This window comes from Heterodontus francisci, chromosome 35, assembly GCF_036365525.1.
Source record: "Heterodontus francisci isolate sHetFra1 chromosome 35, sHetFra1.hap1, whole genome shotgun sequence".
NCBI lineage: Eukaryota > Metazoa > Chordata > Chondrichthyes > Heterodontiformes > Heterodontidae > Heterodontus > Heterodontus francisci.
In genome coordinates, this window is record NC_090405.1 from 40,192,994 (window position 1) to 40,210,542 (window position 17,549).

Below are 17,549 nucleotides of genomic sequence, written 5' to 3' on the forward strand. Positions count from 1 at the left end.
GAGATGGGGAGGCAGAGAGGTTTAGGGAGGAGAGGGAGAAGGGGAGGCAGAGAGGTTTAGGGAGGAGAGGGAGATGGGGAGGCAGAGAGGTTCAGGGAAGGAGAGGGAGATGGGGAGGCAGAGAGGTTTAGGGAGGAGAGGGAGATGGGGAGGCAGAGAGGTTTAGAGAGGTTTAGGGAGGAGAGGGAGATGGGGAGGCAGAGAGGTTTAGGGAAGGAGAGGGAGATGGGGAGGCAGAGGTTTAGGGAGGAGAGAGAGTCGGGGAGGCAGAGAGGTTTAGGGAGGAGAGAGAGGAGAGGGAGATGGGGAGGCAGAGAGGTTTAGGGAGGAGAGGGAGAAGGGGAGGCAGAGAGGTTTAGGGAGGAGAGGGAGATGGGGAGGCAGAGAGGTTCAGGGAAGGAGAGGGAGATGGGGAGGCAGAGAGGTTTAGGGAGGAGAGGGAGATGGGGAGGCAGAGAGGTTTAGAGAGGTTTAGGGAGGAGAGGGAGATGGGGAGGCAGAGAGGTTTAGGGAAGGAGAGGGAGATGGGGAGGCAGAGAGGTTTAGGGAGGAGAGTGAGATGGGGAGGCAGAGAGGTTTAGGGAGGAGAGGGAGATGGGGAGGCAGAGAGGTTTAGGGAGGAGAGGGAGATGGGGAGGCAGAGAGGTTTAGGGAGGAGACGGAGGTGGGGAGGCAGAGAGGTTTAGGGAGGAGAGGGGGATGGGGAGGCAGAGAGGTTTAGGGTAGGAGAGGGAGATGGGGAGGCAGAGAGGTTTAGTGGGGAGAGGGAGATGGGGAGGCAGAGAGGTTTAGGGAGGAGAGGGGGATGGGGAGGCAGAGGTTTAGGGAGGAGAGAGAGTCGGGGAGGCAGAGAGGTTTAGGGAGGAGACAGAGGTGAGGGAGATGGGGAGGCAGAGAGGTTTAGGGAGGAGAGGGAGATGGGGAGGCAGAGAGGTTGAGGGAGGAGAGGGAGATGGGGAGGCAGAGAGGTTCAGGGAAGGAGAGGGAGATGGGGAGGCAGAGACGCTAGGGAGGAAAGGGAGATGGGGAGGCAGAGAGGTTTAGAGACGTTTCGGGAGGAGAGGGAGATGGGGAGGCAGAGAGGTTTAGGTAGGAGAGGGAGATGTGGAGGCAGAGAGGTTTAGGGAAGGAGAGGGAGATGGGGAGGCAGAGAGGTTTAGGGAGGAGAGGGAGATGGGGAGGCAGAGAGGTTTAGAGAGGTTTAGGGAGGAGAGGGAGAAAGGGAGGCAGAGAGGGATGGGGAGGCAGAGAGGTTTAGGGAGGAGAGGGAGATGGGGAGGCAGAGAGGTTTAGAGAGGTTTAGGGAGGAGAGGGAGATGGGGAGGCAGAGAGGGATGGGGAGGCAGAGAGGTTTAGGGAGGAGAGGGAGATGGGGAGGCAGAGAGGTTTAGAGAGGTTTAGGGAGGAGTGGGAGATGGGGAGGCAGAGAGGTTTAGGGAGGAGAGGGAGATGGAGAGGCAGAGTGGTTTAGGGAAGGAGAGGGAGATGGGGAGGCAGAGAGGTTTAGTGTGGAGAGGGAGATGGGGAGGCAGAGAGATTTAGAGAGGTTTAGGGAGGAGAGGGAGATGGGGAGGCAGAGAGGTTTAGGGAAGGAGAGGGAGATGGGGAGGCAGAGAGGTTTAGGGAGGAGAGGGAGATGGGGAGGCAGAGAGGTTTAGGGAGGAGAGGGAGATGGGGAGGCAGAGAGGTTTAGAGACGTTTCGGGAGGAGAGGGAGATCGGGAGGCAGAGAGGTTTAGGGAGGAGAGGGAGATGTGGAGGCAGAGAGGTTTAGGGAAGGAGAGGGAGATGGGGAGGCAGAGAGGTTTAGGGAGGAGAGGGAGATGGGGAGGCAGAGAGGTTTAGAGAGGTTTAGGGAGGAGAGGGAGATGGGGAGGCAGAGAGGTTTAGGGAGGAGAGGGAGATGGGGAGGCAGAGAGGGATGGGGAGGCAGAGAGGTTTAGGGAGGAGAGGGAGATGGGGAGGCAGAGAGGTTTAGAGAGGTTTAGGGAGGAGTGGGAGATGGGGAGGCAGAGAGGTTTAGGGAGGAGAGGGAGATGGAGAGGCAGAGAGGTTTAGGGTGGAGAGGGAGATGGGGAGGCAGAGAGATTTAGAGAGGTTTAGGGAGGAGAGGGAGATGGGGAGGCAGAGAGGTTTAGGGAAGGAGAGGGAGATGGGGAGGCAGAGAGGTTTAGGGAGGAGAGGGAGATGGGGAGGCAGAGAGGTTTCGGGAGGAGAGGGAGATGGGGAGGCAGAGAGGTTTAGGGAGGAGAGGAGCATGGGGAGGCAGAGAGGTTTAGGGTGGAGAGGGGGATGGAGAGGCAGAGGTTTAGGGAGGAGAGGAGGATGGGGAGGCAGAGAGGTTTAGGGAGGAGAGGGGGATGGGGAGGCAGAGAGGTTTAGGGAGGAGAGGGAGATGGGGAGGCAGAGAGGTTTAGGGAGGAGAGGGAGATGGGGAGGCAGAGAGGTTTAGGGAGGAGAGGGAGATGGGGAGGCAGACAGGTTTAGGGAGGAGAGGGAGATGGAGAGGCAGAGAGGTTTAGGGAAGGAGAGGGAGATGGGGAGGCAGAGGTTTAGAGAGGTTTAGGGAGGAGAGGGAGATGGGGAGGCAGAGGTTTAGGGAGGAGAGGGAGATGGGGAGGCAGAGAGGTTTAGGGAAGGAGAGGGAGATGGGGAGGCAGAGAGGGATGGGGAGGCAGAGAGGTTTAGGGAGGAGAGGGAGATGGGGAAGCAGAGAGGTTTAGGGAGGAGAGGGAGATGGGGAGGCAGAGAGGTTTAGGGAGGAGAGGGAGATGGGGAGGCAGAGGTTTAGGGAGGAGACGGAGATGGGGAGGCAGAGAGGTTTAGGGAGGAGAGGGAGATGGGGAGGCAGAGAGGTTTAGGGAGGAGAGGGAGATGGGGAGGCAGAGAGGTTTAGGGAGGAGAGGGGGATGGGGAGGCAGAGGTTTAGGGAGGAGAGAGAGTCGGGGAGGCAGAGAGGTTTAGGGAGGAGAGAGAGGAGAGGGAGATGGGGAGGCAGAGAGGTTTAGGGAGGAGAGGGAGAAGGGGAGGCAGAGAGGTTTAGGGAGGAGAGGGAGATGGGGAGGCAGAGAGGTTCAGGGAAGGAGAGGGAGATGGGGAGGCAGAGAGGTTTAGGGAGGAGAGGGAGATGGGGAGGCAGAGAGGTTAAGAGAGGTTTAGGGAGGAGAGGGAGATGGGGAGGCAGAGAGGTTTAGGGAAGGAGAGGGAGATGGGGAGGCAGAGAGGTTTAGGGAGGAGAGTGAGATGGGGAGGCAGAGAGGTTTAGGGAGGAGAGGGAGATGGGGAGGCAGAGAGGTTTAGGGAGGAGAGAGAGTCGGGGAGGCAGAGAGGTTTAGGGAGGAGACAGAGGTGAGGGAGATGGGGAGGCAGAGAGGTTTAGGGAGGAGAGGGAGATGGGGAGGCAGAGAGGTTGAGGGAGGAGAGGGAGATGGGGAGGCAGAGAGTTTCAGGGAAGGAGAGGGAGATGGGGAGGCAGAGAGGTTTAGGGAGGAGAGGGAGATGGGGAGGCAGAGAGGTTTAGAGAGGTTTAGGGAGGAGAGGGAGATGGGGAGGCAGAGAGGCTAGGGAGGAGAGGGAGATGGGGAGGCAGAGAGGTTTAGAGACGTTTCGGGAGGAGAGGGAGATGGGGAGGCAGAGAGGTTTAGGTAGGAGAGGGAGATGTGGAGGCAGAGAGGTTTAGGGAAGGAGAGGGAGATGGGGAGGCAGAGAGGTTTAGGGAGGAGAGGGAGATGGGGAGGCAGAGAGGTTTAGAGAGGTTTAGGGAGGAGAGGGAGATGGGGAGGCAGAGAGGTTTAGGGAGGAGAGGGAGATGGGGAGGCAGAGAGGGATGGGGAGGCAGAGAGGTTTAGGGAGGAGAGGGAGATGGGGAGGCAGAGAGGTTTAGAGAGGTTTAGGGAGGAGTGGGAGATGGGGAGGCAGAGAGGTTTAGGGAGGAGAGGGAGATGGAGAGGCAGAGAGGTTTAGGGAAGGAGAGGGAGATGGGGAGGCAGAGAGGTTTAGGGTGGAGAGGGAGCTGGGGAGGCAGAGAGATTTAGAGAGGTTTAGGGAGGAGAGGGAGATGGGGAGGCAGAGAGGTTTAGGGAAGGAGAGGGAGATGGGGAGGCAGAGAGGTTTAGGGAGGAGAGGGAGATGGGGAGGCAGAGAGGTTTAGGGAGGAGAGGGAGATGGGGAGGCAGAGAGGTTTAGGGAGGAGAGGAGCATGGGGAGGCAGAGAGGTTTAGGGTGGAGAGGGGGATGGAGAGGCAGAGGTTTAGGGAGGAGAGGAGGATGGGGAGGCAGAGAGGTTTAGGGAGGAGAGGGGGATGGGGAGGCAGAGAGGTTTAGGGAGGAGAGGGAGATGGGGAGGCAGAGAGGTTTAGGGAGGAGAGGGAGATGGGGAGGCAGAGAGGTTTAGGGAGGAGAGGGAGATGGGGAGGCAGACAGGTTTAGGGAGTAGAGGGAGATGGAGAGGCAGAGAGGTTTAGGGAAGGAGAGGGAGATGGGGAGGCAGAGGTTTAGAGAGGTTTAGGGAGGAGAGGGAGATGGGGAGGCAGAGGTTTAGGGAGGAGAGGGAGATGGAGAGGCAGAGAGGTTTAGGGAAGGAGAGGGAGATGGGGAGGCAGAGAGGGATGGGGAGGCAGAGAGGTTTAGGGAGGAGAGGGAGATGGGGAAGCAGAGAGGTTTAGGGAGGAGAGGGAGATGGGGAGGCAGAGAGGTTTAGGGAGGAGAGGGAGATGGGGAGGCAGAGAGGTTTAGGGAGGAGACGGAGATGGGGAGGCAGAGAGGTTTAGGGAGGAGAGGGAGATGGGGAGGCAGAGAGGTTTAGGGAGGAGAGGGAGATGGGGACGCAGAGAGGTTTAGGGAGGAGAGGGGGATGGGGAGGCAGAGAGGTTTAGGGAAGGAGAGGGAGATGGGGAGGCAGAGAGGTTTAGGGAGGAGAGGGAGATGGGGAGGCAGAGAGGTTTAGGGAGGAGAGGGAGATGGGGAGGCAGAGAGGTTTAGGGAGGAGTGGAGGATGGGGAGGCAGAGAGGTTTAGGGTGGAGAGGGGGATGGAGAGGCAGAGGTTTAGGGAGGAGAGGAGGATGGGGAGGCAGAGAGGTTTAGGGAGGAGAGGGGGATGGGGAGGCAGAGAGGTTTAGGGAGGAGAGGGAGATGGGGAGGCAGAGAGGTTTAGGGAGGAGTGGGAGATGGGGAGGCAGAGAGGTTTAGGGAGGAGAGGGAGATGGGGAGGCAGAGAGGTTTAGGGAGGAGAGGGAGATGGGGAGGCAGAGAGGTTTAGGGAGGAGAGGGAGATGGGGAGGCAGAGAGGTTTAGGGAGGAGTGGAGGATGGGGAGGCAGAGAGGTTTAGGGAGGAGAGGGAGATGGGGAGGCAGAGAGGTTTAGGGAGAAGAGGGAGTCGGGGAGGCAGAGAGGTTTAGGGAAGGATAGGGAGATGGGGAGGCAGAGATGTTTAGGGAGGAGAGGGATATGGGGAGGCAGAGAGGTTTAGGGAGGAGAGGAGGATGGGGAGGCAGAGAGGTTCAGGGAGGAGAGGGGGATGGGGAGGCAGAGGTTTAGGGAGGAGAGGGAGATGGGGAGGCAGAGAGGTTTAGGGAGGAGAGAGAGTCGGGGAGGCAGAGAGGTTTAGGGAGGAGACAGAGGAGAGGGAGATGGGGAGGCAGAGAGGTTTAGGGAGGAGAGGGAGATGGGGAGGCAGAGAGGTTCAGGGAAGGAGAGGGAGATGGGGAGGCAGTGAGGTTTAGGGAGGAGAGGGAGATGGGGAGGCAGAGAGGTTTAGGGAAGGAGAGGGAGATGGGGAGGCAGAGAGGTTTAGGGTAGGAGAGGGAGATGGGGAGGCAGAGAGGTTTAGGGGGGAGAGGGAGATCGGGAGGCAGAGAGGTTTAGGGAGGAGAGGGGGATGGGGAGGCAGAGGTTTAGGGAGGAGAGAGAGTCGGGGAGGCAGAGAGGTTTAGGGAGGAGACAGAGGAGAGGGAGATGGGGAGGCAGAGAGGTTCAGGGAGGAGAGGTAGATGGGGAGGCAGAGAGGTTTAGGGAGGAGAGGGAGATGGGGAGGCAGAGAGGTTCAGGGAAGGAGAGGGAGATGGGGAGGCAGAGAGGTTTAGAGAGGTTTAGGGAGGAGAGGGAGATGGGGAGGCAGAGAGGTTTAGGGAGGAGAGGGAGATGGGGAGGCAGATAGGTTTAGGGAGGAGAGGGAGATGGAGAGGCAGAGAGGTTTAGGGAAGGAGAGGGAGATGGGGAGGCAGAGAGGTTTAGAGAGGTTTAGGGAGGAGAGGGAGATGGGGAGGCAGAGAGGTTTTGGGTGGAGAGGGAGATGGGGAGGCAGAGAGATTTAGAGAGGTTTAGGGAGGAGAGGGAGATGGGGAGGCAGAGAGGTTTAGGGAAGGAGAGGGAGATGGGGAGGCAGAGAGGTTTCGGGAGGAGAGGGAGATGGGGAGGCAGAGAGGTTTAGGGAGGAGAGGGAGATGGGGAGGCAGAGAGGTTTAGGGAGGAGAGGAGGATGGGGAGGCAGAGACGTTTAGGGTGGAGAGGGGGATGGGGAGGCAGAGATGTTTAGGGAGGAGAGGGATATGGGGAGGCAGAGAGGTTTAGGGAGGAGAGGAGGATGGGGAGGCAGAGAGGTTCAGGGAGGAGAGGGGGATGGGGAGGCAGAGGTTTAGGGAGGAGAGGGAGATGGGGAGGCAGAGAGGTTTAGGGAGGAGAGAGAGTCGGGGAGGCAGAGAGGTTTAGGGAGGAGACAGAGGAGAGGGAGATGGGGAGGCAGAGAGGTTTAGGGAGGAGAGGGAGATGGGGAGGCAGAGAGGTTTAGGGAGGAGAGGGAGATGGGGAGGCAGAGAGGTTCAGGGAAGGAGAGGGAGATGGGGAGGCAGTGAGGTTTAGGGAGGAGAGGGAGATGGGGAGGCAGAGAGGTTTAGGGAAGGAGAGGGAGATGGGGAGGCAGAGAGGTTTAGGGTAGGAGAGGGAGATGGGGAGGCAGAGAGGTTTAGGGGGGAGAGGGAGATCGGGAGGCAGAGAGGTTTAGGGAGGAGAGGGGGATGGGGAGGCAGAGGTTTAGGGAGGAGAGAGAGTCGGGGAGGCAGAGAGGTTTAGGGAGGAGACAGAGGAGAGGGAGATGGGGAGGCAGAGAGGTTCAGGGAGGAGAGGTAGATGGGGAGGCAGAGAGGTTTAGGGAGGAGAGGGAGATGGGGAGGCAGAGAGGTTCAGGGAAGGAGAGGGAGATGGGGAGGCAGAGAGGTTTAGAGAGGTTTAGGGAGGAGAGGGAGATGGGGAGGCAGAGAGGTTTAGGGAGGAGAGGGAGATGGGGAGGCAGATAGGTTTAGGGAGGAGAGGGAGATGGAGAGGCAGAGAGGTTTAGGGAAGGAGAGGGAGATGGGGAGGCAGAGAGGTTTAGAGAGGTTTAGGGAGGAGAGGGAGATGGGGAGGCAGAGAGGTTTTGGGTGGAGAGGGAGATGGGGAGGCAGAGAGATTTAGAGAGGTTTAGGGAGGAGAGGGAGATGGGGAGGCAGAGAGGTTTAGGGAAGGAGAGGGAGATGGGGAGGCAGAGAGGTTTAGGGAGGAGAGGGAGATGGGGAGGCAGAGAGGTTTAGGGAGGAGAGGGAGATGGGGAGGCAGAGAGGTTTAGGGAGGAGAGGAGGATGGGGAGGCAGAGACGTTTAGGGTGGAGAGGGGGATGGAGAGGCAGAGGTTTAGGGAGGAGAGGAGGATGGGGAGGCAGAGAGGTTTAGGGAGGAGAGGGGGATGGGGAGTCAGAGAGGTTTAGGGAGGAGAGGGAGATGGGGAGGCAGAGAGGTTTAGGGAGGAGAGGGAGATGGGGAGGCAGAGAGGTTTAGGGAGGAGAGGGAGATGGGGAGGCAGAGAGGTTTAGGGAGGAGAGGGAGATGGGGAGGCAGAGAGGTTTAGGGAGAAGAGGGAGTCGGGGAGGCAGAGAGGTTTAGGGAAGGAGAGGGAGATGGGGAGGCAGAGATGTTTAGGGAGGAGAGGGATATGGGGAGGCAGAGAGGTTTAGGGAGGAGAGGGAGATGGGGAGGCAGAGAGGTTTAGGGAGGAGAGGAGGATGGGGAGGCAGAGAGGTTTAGGGAGGAGAGGGGGATGGGGAGGCAGAGGTTTAGGGAGGAGAGGGAGATGGGGAGGCAGAGAGGTTTAGCGAGGAGAGAGAGTCGGGGAGGCAGAGAGGTTTAGGGAGGAGACAGAGGAGAGGGAGATGGGGAGGCAGAGAGGTTTAGGGAGGAGAGGGAGATGGGGAGGCAGAGAGGTTTAGGGAGGAGAGGGAGATGGGGAGGCAGAGAGGTTCAGGGAAGGAGAGGGAGATGGGGAGGCAGAGAGGTTTAGGGAGGAGAGGGAGATGGGGAGGCAGAGAGGTTTAGAGAGGTTTAGGGAGGAGAGGGAGATGGGGAGGCAGAGAGGTTTAGGGAAGGAGAGGGAGATGGGGAGGCAGAGAGGTTTAGGGTAGGAGAGGGAGATGGGGAGGCAGAGAGGTTTAGGGAGGAGAGGGAGATGGGGAGGCAGAGAGGTTTAGGGAGGAGAGGGAGATGGGGAGGCAGAGAGGTTCTGGGAAGGAGAGGGAGATGGGGAGGCAGAGAGGTTTAGGGAGGGGAGGGAGATGGGGAGGCAGAGAGGTTTAGAGAGGTTTAGGGAGGAGAGGGAGATGGGGAGGTAGAGAGGTTTAGGGAGGAGAGGGAGATGGGGAGGCAGAGAGGTTTAGAGACGTTTCGGGAGGAGAGGGAGATGGGGAGGCAGAGAGGTTTAGGGAGGAGAGGGAGATGTGGAGGCAGAGAGGTTTAGGGAAGGAGAGGGAGATGGGGAGGCAGAGAGGTTTAGGGAGGAGAGGGAGATGGGGAGTCAGAGAGGTTTAGAGAGGTTTAGGGAGGAGAGGGAGATGGGGAGGCAGAGAGGTTTAGGGAGGAGAGGGAGATGGGGAGGCAGATAGGTTTAGGGAGGAGAGGGAGATGGAGAGGCAGAGAGGTTTAGGGAAGGAGAGGGAGATGGGGAGGCAGAGAGGTTTAGAGAGGTTTAGGGAGGAGAGGGAGATGGGGAGGCAGAGAGGTTTCGGGAGGAGAGGGAGATGGGGAGGCAGAGAGGGATGGGGAGGCAGAGAGGTTTAGGGAGGAGAGGGAGATGGGGAGGCAGAGAGGTTTAGGGAGGAGAGGGAGATGGGGAGGCAGAGAGGTTTAGGGAAGGAGAGGGAGATGGGGAGGCAGAGAGGTTTAGGGAGGAGAGGGAGATGGGGAGGCAGAGAGGTTTAGAGAGGTTTAGGGAGGAATGGGAGATGGGGAGGCAGAGGTTTAGGGAAGGAGAGGGAGATGGGGAGGCAGAGAGGTTTAGGGAGATGAGGGAGTCGGGGAGGCAGAGAGGTTTAGGGAAGGTGAGGGAGATGGGGAGGCAGAGAGGTTTAGAGAGGTTTAGGGAGGAGAGGGAGATGGGGAGGCCGAGAGGTTTAGGGAGGAGAGGGAGATGGGGAGGCAGAGAGGGATGGGGAGGCAGAGAGGTTTAGGGAGGAGAGGGAGATGGGGAGGCAGAGAGGTTTAGAGAGGTTTAGGGAGGAGTGAGAGATGGGGAGGCAGAGAGGTTTAGGGAGGAGAGGGAGATGGAGAGGCAGAGAGGTTTAGGGAAGGAGAGGGAGATGGGGAGGCAGAGAGGTTTAGGGAGGCTTTGGAGTGAAGCTTTGGAGGCTGAAAGACAGCTGCAAATGGTGGAGTGAAGGGAATGGGTTGCACAAGAGGCTGAGTCAGAGGAAAAGCACATTCCCAAAAACATTAACTTGTCATTTTTTTCCCTCTGGAGGTGGATCTGCTGAGTATTGTCAGCATTTACAGTTCTGTACTTTTTCCTTTGCAAGCCTGGTTGGGGTTTGGGTGGGAGGTCGGATTAAGAAGAGGCATTACACCATTTCATCAATGCTGAGGTCAAACACAAATGACATAAGAATTCACGTCATCATGTGTTTACAAAGAGAGTACAGTCTATCCCTGATCATTCAAAGCTATGCTTTCCACTAAAAAATTGTAATGATCCATTTGTGTCAAGCAACTTTGAACAAAGAACAATAAACTGTAAAGAAAGATCTGACATTGCTTTTTTTTGCTGATGAAGATAATCTCCCATTAACAGTACTGTTTGCAAAGGGGAGAGACTTTGCCTTTGTCAATATGATAGGAACGATGCTGATATTGTAATTAAAGAGGAGTGTGAAGTATTTAATGTGATAAACATAGGGAGAGAAGAAGTATTAATGGGACTAGCATCCTTGAAAGTTGATAAATCACCAGGGCCAGATGAAATGTACCCTAGGCTGTTAAAAGAAGCAAGAGAGGAAATCGCAGAGGGTCTGACCATCATTTTCCAGTCCTCACTGGATACAGGTGTGGAGCCGGAGGATTGGAGAACTGCTAACATTGTACTTTTGTTTAAAAAGGGAGTGAAGGATAGACCGAATAATTACAGGCCAGTCAGTCTAACCTCAGTAGTGGGCAAATTATTGGAATCAATTCTGAGAGCCAGGATAAACTGTCGCTTAGAAAGGCATAGGTTAATCAAGTATAGTCAGCATGGATTTGTTAAGGGAAGATCTTGTTTGACCAACTTCATCGAATTTTTGAAGAAATAACAAAGAAGATAGATGAGGGTAGTGCAGCTGATGTGGTCTACATGGATTTTAGCAAGGCTTTTGACAAGGTCCCATGTGGCAGACTGGTTAAAAAGATAAAATCCCATGGGATCCAGGGAAATGCAGCAAGATGGATACAAAATTGTCGCAGTGACATGAAACAAAGGGTAATTGTTGACAGGTGTATTACCGACTAGAGAGCTGTTTCCAGTGGCATTCAGCAGGGCTCAGTACTGGGTCCCCTGCTTTTTGTGGTATATATTAACAATTTGGATGTAAACGTAGGGAGCATTATCAAGAAGTTTGCAGACGACACAAAGATTGGCCATGTGGTAGATAATGAGGAGAATAGCTGTAGGATGCAGGCAGCGATTGATGGTCTGGTCAGATGGGCAAAAAAGTGGCAAATGGAATTCAACCTGGAGAAGTGTGAGGTGATGCATTTGGGGAGGTCAAGCAAGGCAAAGGAATACATGATTAATGGGAAAATACTGAGAAGTGTAGTAGGACAGGTAGGTAAGGTGGTTAAGAAGGCATATGGAATTCTTTCCTTTATTAGTCGAGGTATAAAATACAAGAGCAGGGAGGTTATGCTGGAACTGTATAACTCATTCGTTAGGCCACAACTTGAGTAGTGTGTGCAGTTCTGGTCACCTCATTACAGAAAGGATGTAATTGCACTAGAGAGGGTACAGAGGAGATTTGCGAGGATGTTGCCAGGATTGGAAAAATGTAGCTGTGAGGAAAGATTGGATAGGCTGGGGTTGTTCTCCTTGGAACAGAGAAGGCTGAGGGGAGATTTGATTGAGATGTACAAAATTTTGAGGGGCCTGGATAGAGTGGAAGTGAAGAGTTCTATTCATCTTAGCAGAAAGGTCAGTGATGAGGAGGCATAGATTTAAAGTGATTGGTAGAAAAATTAGAGGGGAGATGAGGAAAAACCTTTTCATCCAGAGGGTGGTGGGGGTCTAGAACTCACTGCCTGAAAGGGTAGTTGAAGCAGAGACCCTCAACTCATTCAAAAGGAGTCTGGATATGCACCTCAAGTGCCATAGTCGGCAGGGCTACGGACCAAATGCTGGAAGATGGGATTAGAATAGGTGGATCGTTTCTCGGCTGGTACAGACATGATGGGCCAAGTGGCCTCTTTCTGTGCCTTAAACTTTCTATGATTCTATGACGATAGGAACAGGAGCCCTTCGAGCTCAATTAGATTGTGGCTGATCTGTATCTTAACTCCATTTACCCACCTCAGTTCCATATTCATTAATACCCTTACCTAACAGCAATCTATCAATCTCAGTTTTCATATTTTCAATTGACCCCCAGCCTCAACAGCTTTTGGGGAAGAGAGTTTCAGTTTTTCACTACACTTTGTGTGAAGAAATGCTTTCTGATGCTTCCTGACATCACCCCTGAATGGCCTGACTTTAATGTTATCCTTGCTCTGTATTTAGTGGGAGAGCCATTTGCAATGACATGATCAATCAATATTTATTTATGGAAAGTGTTTAGTTTCATGCACAAGGGGAATGGCAGCCAGCATGAACAGTCCTTCCCTAATTGGAGAGATTTATTCTTAGTTTTCAGTGACAGTGGAGCAAACCTACTGAGACTATTTACGAAGATCGCTTCAGTTTGGAACAGTTTGATTATCAATTAGGAGTGTTCAAAAACGTCCCCTACGTCAGCTGTTAACAGCTCTTCTCACACATACCCTTCCCCCAAGGAAGTGTGAGAGAAGCCAGACACATATTTGCTTTTCCCATTTACACCCCTTGAACATTGGCCATTTTCACTTCTGCATTTTCACATCTCACAAGTCAGTAAATCAATGGTCCCCACACCATTCCTGTCTGGCCCCATGCAGCTGTTCCTGATCATTTTACAAACACAAATGAGTTGATGTGATGTTGTTTAGTTTCCGAGGTCTTTTTTGAGTAGAAACAACAACGTTGAAAAATGTTTGGAATGTTCCCTGCTGATAAAATGAGCCATCTATTACCATCGCTAGTAAAGCATTCGTGGTCAGCTGATGAGTTTATATATGTGCACAGAATGCCCTAGTGGCTAGACCCTGCAACTACATTGTGACACTTGGGAAATGTTGACATAGCAACTGACAATGGATAATGATGATAGAAAAATCTTAACCAAAAATCAGGACAATGGGAATAACGTTTTAGAACAGGATCTGTGCACCGTTCACCAGATTTTTAATAATTTATGGATTATGCTTACATTTCTGTGTTGCATTTGTGCTTACGTGATGTTACAGAAACATGTTTCTGGGTCCTATTGCAGATGGCCTTGGAGGTGGTGGGGAGGCGTAAAATCACGTGGGGTGGCAACAGAATGGAGCCCATACTTCACCAGCGGCGGTTTAGCAAGTGAAGTGCGAATGCTGTCCACTTCTGGAAAACCCGCAATTGAGAGCTAGATAAGGTGATTAAACATCCAGTTAAGTGTACTTTACATGCCGATTCGAATTTTACAGAGAGTGCACGGGAACCACGGGGCATCAGAGTCCCGGCAGGTATTTAAGGGCGGAAACGGGGTGGCAGCTGAGCTTATTGCTGCATTTGGCAGCCATGGGGTCAGGCAGTTTGCCCTCACAAAAAGGCTGGTGCAGCATGGCCAGAGGGATTTGTGTCAAGGATGGGGAGTTCATGTGCCATCCAGCTGCTGGCACGTGGGTCCATTGAGAGGGGGATGAGAGGGCAGTGGGGTGGGGTGTGTTGAGGAAGTAACTGGCAGAGTGGCCCTTCAGACTGGCAGTGCCCAAGTGCCATGGGCATCGTCCACTCAGGCCCTCATTATGCTGCCTCGTTGACCTCTTCCCCTTCTCCCAGTGGCAGGGATCCATTCCTAGCTGGAGGTCTTGAAGGGGAAGGTCTGAAGCAGGTCTGTGGCAGGTGGATCAGGAAGTCTAAAGCAGCGTTCCGATGCTGGCGGCCTTTTAAAGATGCCACTAGCATATCTGACCTAGTCAGCTGATGACGCGGCCACTGCCTCAGTCCCTGCCTCTGGCCAGTGAATGGTCTGCACACCGCCCGCCCCACCCCCCCGTCTTCCTCCCACCCTCACCACGACTCCCCCCTCTCCTCCCCCCCCCACCGCCCACCGCCTGCTGGCCATTAATTGCCTGGTTGGCGCGAGATTCTGGTGAGATCGGGAATAGGAGCAGGAACGCCATCCACTTCTGGTCCCACCTTCCTCTCCTTGCCGATTTATGGAAAACATTTGCCATATAAACTGGAACAGGCCATTCAGCCCATTCAATTAGATCATGGCTGAATCTGTATCTCAACTCCATTTACTCACCTTTGCTCCAACTCACCTGATACCCTTACCTAAGTCTTAAAAAATTCAAATGACCGAGCAGGCACAGCATTTTGGGGGGTGCGGGGGTGATGTGTTGCAGACTTCCACTGCACTTTGTGTGAAAAAGCACTTGCTCATAAATGGCCTAGCTCTAATTGTAAGGCTATGTCTCCGTTTTCTGGATTTCCAACCAAAGGAAATAATTTCTCTGTAACTCCCCTACTGAATCCCTTAATCATTTGATCAGAGCATCCCTCAATGTTCCAGGCTCAAAGGAACACAAAGCCAAGTTTATGCAACCTGTCCTCATAATTCAACCCTTTAAGCCCAGGCACCATTATGGTGAGTCTGCCCTGTACCCTTTCTAAATTCAATATATCCTTCTTGTGGTGCTGTGCCCAATGTAATATTACTTGTTCCTTTGGTGTATTGTAAGATCCAAAGAACAACAAATAGTAGCCAAAGAAAACGTGGGTTTTTATTATACTTTACTTCGAACATATATATATATATATATACAAACAGTTACTGCATAAGCCACATCTAAACACATCTCACTCTATCGGCCTACACCCACAACTCCCTGGTCATGTGTGACATGACATTACTTCCTCCTGTGAAATTCACTTACAGCTTCTTGAGGTGGTCTGCTCTTAAGGTTGTCCCACAACACTCAAAATTGAACACAATACTCCAGATGGGTTCTGACCAAGGCTTTGTACAATTTGAAGCATTACTTCCTCACTTTTGAATACCAACCCCATTAAGATGAAGGCCAACATCCCATTAGCCAGTTAATATGCCAGGGTAAATATGCTCAATTTAAAATGATTTAACAGCAATAAATGCAAAATAAATTGACCTTGGCCAAAGCCCACCCAAGATCTGGCAGAGAGGGAGTTTGTGACTGTCTTTCAAATATTAGAGGCTAACACAGCAGCCACATGCCTAATGGTTCTGGGCTAAGTGAGTGGAATGCATGTCAGAGAAAGTCATACTGAAACTTTATGGTCGGGATTTTACGCTGGTGGTGTGGTGAGGGGGGGAGACATAAAATGGAGTGGGAGGCCCGGGGTACCCTTTCTGACCCACTCCCGCCTCCACCGCCATTTTACGTGAGGCGGCAGTGGCAGGAAATGGCCCACCCACCCAGGCCAATCAAGGCCCCTAAGTGGCCAATTAACTGCCACTTAAGGGCCTCTGCCCACTGCCACGGGGACTTTACCATTGGCAGGCGGGTGGCCCAGCCCTGAGAAAAGCTGCCTGACAAAAGTAGGCGGGTTTCTGACGGCCTGGGGGGGGGGGGGGGGGGGGGTGCCTCCTGATCGGGCACCCGGAGGGCTGCGCCTGATGCCCCAACCACCTCCAACACCCAGCATGCCCCCCACCTGCCCAATAACCCTCCCTTGCCTTACTGGGGCCTGACCAATCACTCCCGGCGAGGACCCAAAAACCTACCTTTTTCCAGAACCATCGTTCCTCTTCATGTGGAAGCTCCCAGTCGCACTGCTGGGACTAAGAGCTGGCAGCCCACTGATTGGCCAGCAGCTCCATTAGGTGGGACTTCCTGCCTCAATGAGGTGGAAATCTCGCCTATAACCAATTAAGGGCCTGAGGATTGTAAAATCCAGTCTGGATCCCCAGGCCCGGCAGAGGTAGGATCATCACTGACTTTTCAGTCGGTGGACGGCTCCCGTCCGCCATGAGGAAAATTCCAGCCTATAGTTCTCTGGTCAGAGCACACCTTGAGTTCTGAGCCCAGAGACACAAAGGAGACATCCAAGCACTGAAAGAAATTCAGAGGCACGGTTAATCCTTAATGTCAGAGACCTGAGAGATGAGAAAAGACTGGAGAAACTTTGGTATGTCACATTAAAAGGCGATGACTGAGAGATACTTTATCGAAATGGTAAATCTGGAAAATTACTTCAAACTGTTAGAGGACACCAAAGGGATATGGATTCAACCTAGTAAAAGGCAAATTCAGGACTGGCATTAGGATGTCCTTCGTACAAAATAAACAACGCATAGAATGGAGTTCCAGGTAATATAGCAGAGGCAAACACCCTGCAATTATCTAATTAAAAGATGGATGCCACAATGAAGGGAGTGAATGGCGGAACTAAAATGGGTGCAATGTATTATCGCCATAGATGTCTATCTTGTGATGTTATGGTGGTATTGTCACTATTAAACTATTCGTCAGGACCTTAGCCAAAGTCCTTGAGAGATCAATAATGACAATTTATTTCTGAATCCAGTTTTAATTAATTTTCGATATGTATATTAGTTTGAAGCCCCATTTTGTTTTGATAATGGCGACAAACGTTAAGCCGAAGCAGATATCATTTAGTCATTGAATTTGGTTCTAGTTTTGCTGTCAGTAATGACACTGACCCATAAACAATCTCGCGTAGAATAGCACAAACATTCATGCAAAAGGGTGACACAGTATGATTGGAATCATTGGAAAATCCATTTGTAAATCATAGCTTGAGCCTAACTTCTAGGAGGTTAATTCCTGTCGGTAATGCCTAAAGTTCCACATCGTGGGGTCACAAACAGCACTTGTACATCCATGGTCTTCACTTTGAATGCTACATTTCAATCAACTTGTTATGAAAGTGATTCTGTTTTGTTGAAAATAATTTTTTTTGAAGGAATTTATAATTAAGCTAAATAAACATTTTTAAATCAAGAGGCCAATGAGGGCTGGATTGACAACAGTGTTACTGTTTGTCATCTGGCTCGGGCTAGGCTTAGGGCAGAAGCCATGGTAACAGGGACAGAGAATTGATACCTCTTCTTTGATTGGACAAGCCCAGTAGCAGGCATAGAACATCTGGGTGGGCAAACCTGCCAAGCTGTTTGGTTGTCAGTCAGTGCGTGCGTCAAACCTGGAGAAGTCAAGAAAGAACAGAACACCACAAGCCAGCTTTGTTTTCCAAAATCTCTGAAGGATCCTATGAAGTTCACTGTGAATTCATCTTGTTTCCTGTATTTCAAGAAGGCCTGCTAAATTACTTTCAATGCCACCTGAAGAGAACTAATTTCTGGAAGATTCTAAAGATCCTAAAGATTTGTGTGCTCAGAAGGTTGGACTGTATGCCAGTTTGGAACAACATATCTCATCTGCTATTTACTTCAAAAATGAGCAATTAATCTACCCAAGCTCTTTTTGTTTGTAACAGAGCTCTGATCTAAAAATCCTTTTTCATTTTTTCTGGTTAACTGATTTATGTAAAGGAATATATACATATGCGCGTGTGAGTGTGAGTGTGAAGGGACTAAGGTAAATAGGGACTTTAAAAATTGGTTAAGGTAGAAAAGAGGACTTTTTAAAATTTAATGTTGGATATTTAAAAATGTGACCTATGTGCTATTGTTTTACTTCATTAATAGTTAAGAGTTGTTTTCTAATAATTTTGTTATGCAGTAAAGAAACCTGGTTTAGTGTGTTCTATTCTGGGGGGAAATAGTATATCTGATTAACTGTTCCAGCAAGTGAGAAAGCTTTAAAGAATATGTTGTGACTTGTGGAGAAGTGGGACTGAATTAACAGTGCACTCCTCCCACCTTGATCGTAACAACATCTCTAAAAACAGATGATCTGGTCATTATCACGTTGCTGTGTGTGGGAGCTTG

At 52.3% G+C, this 17,549-nt stretch overlaps 1 long non-coding RNA gene across 2 annotated transcripts in view; it reads left to right on the forward strand.

The window, feature by feature from the left end:
- The window catches only part of LOC137350483 (uncharacterized), a 75,151-nt gene extending 62,130 nt beyond the window's left edge, over positions 1–13,021 (forward strand). For both annotated transcript variants that reach the window (XR_010969439.1, XR_010969440.1), the window contains exon 3: positions 12,885–13,021. This is a non-coding gene — a long non-coding RNA (uncharacterized lncRNA). The remainder of the gene's footprint in view (positions 1–12,884) is intronic.
- The last annotated feature ends 4,528 nt before the right edge of the window (positions 13,022–17,549 follow it).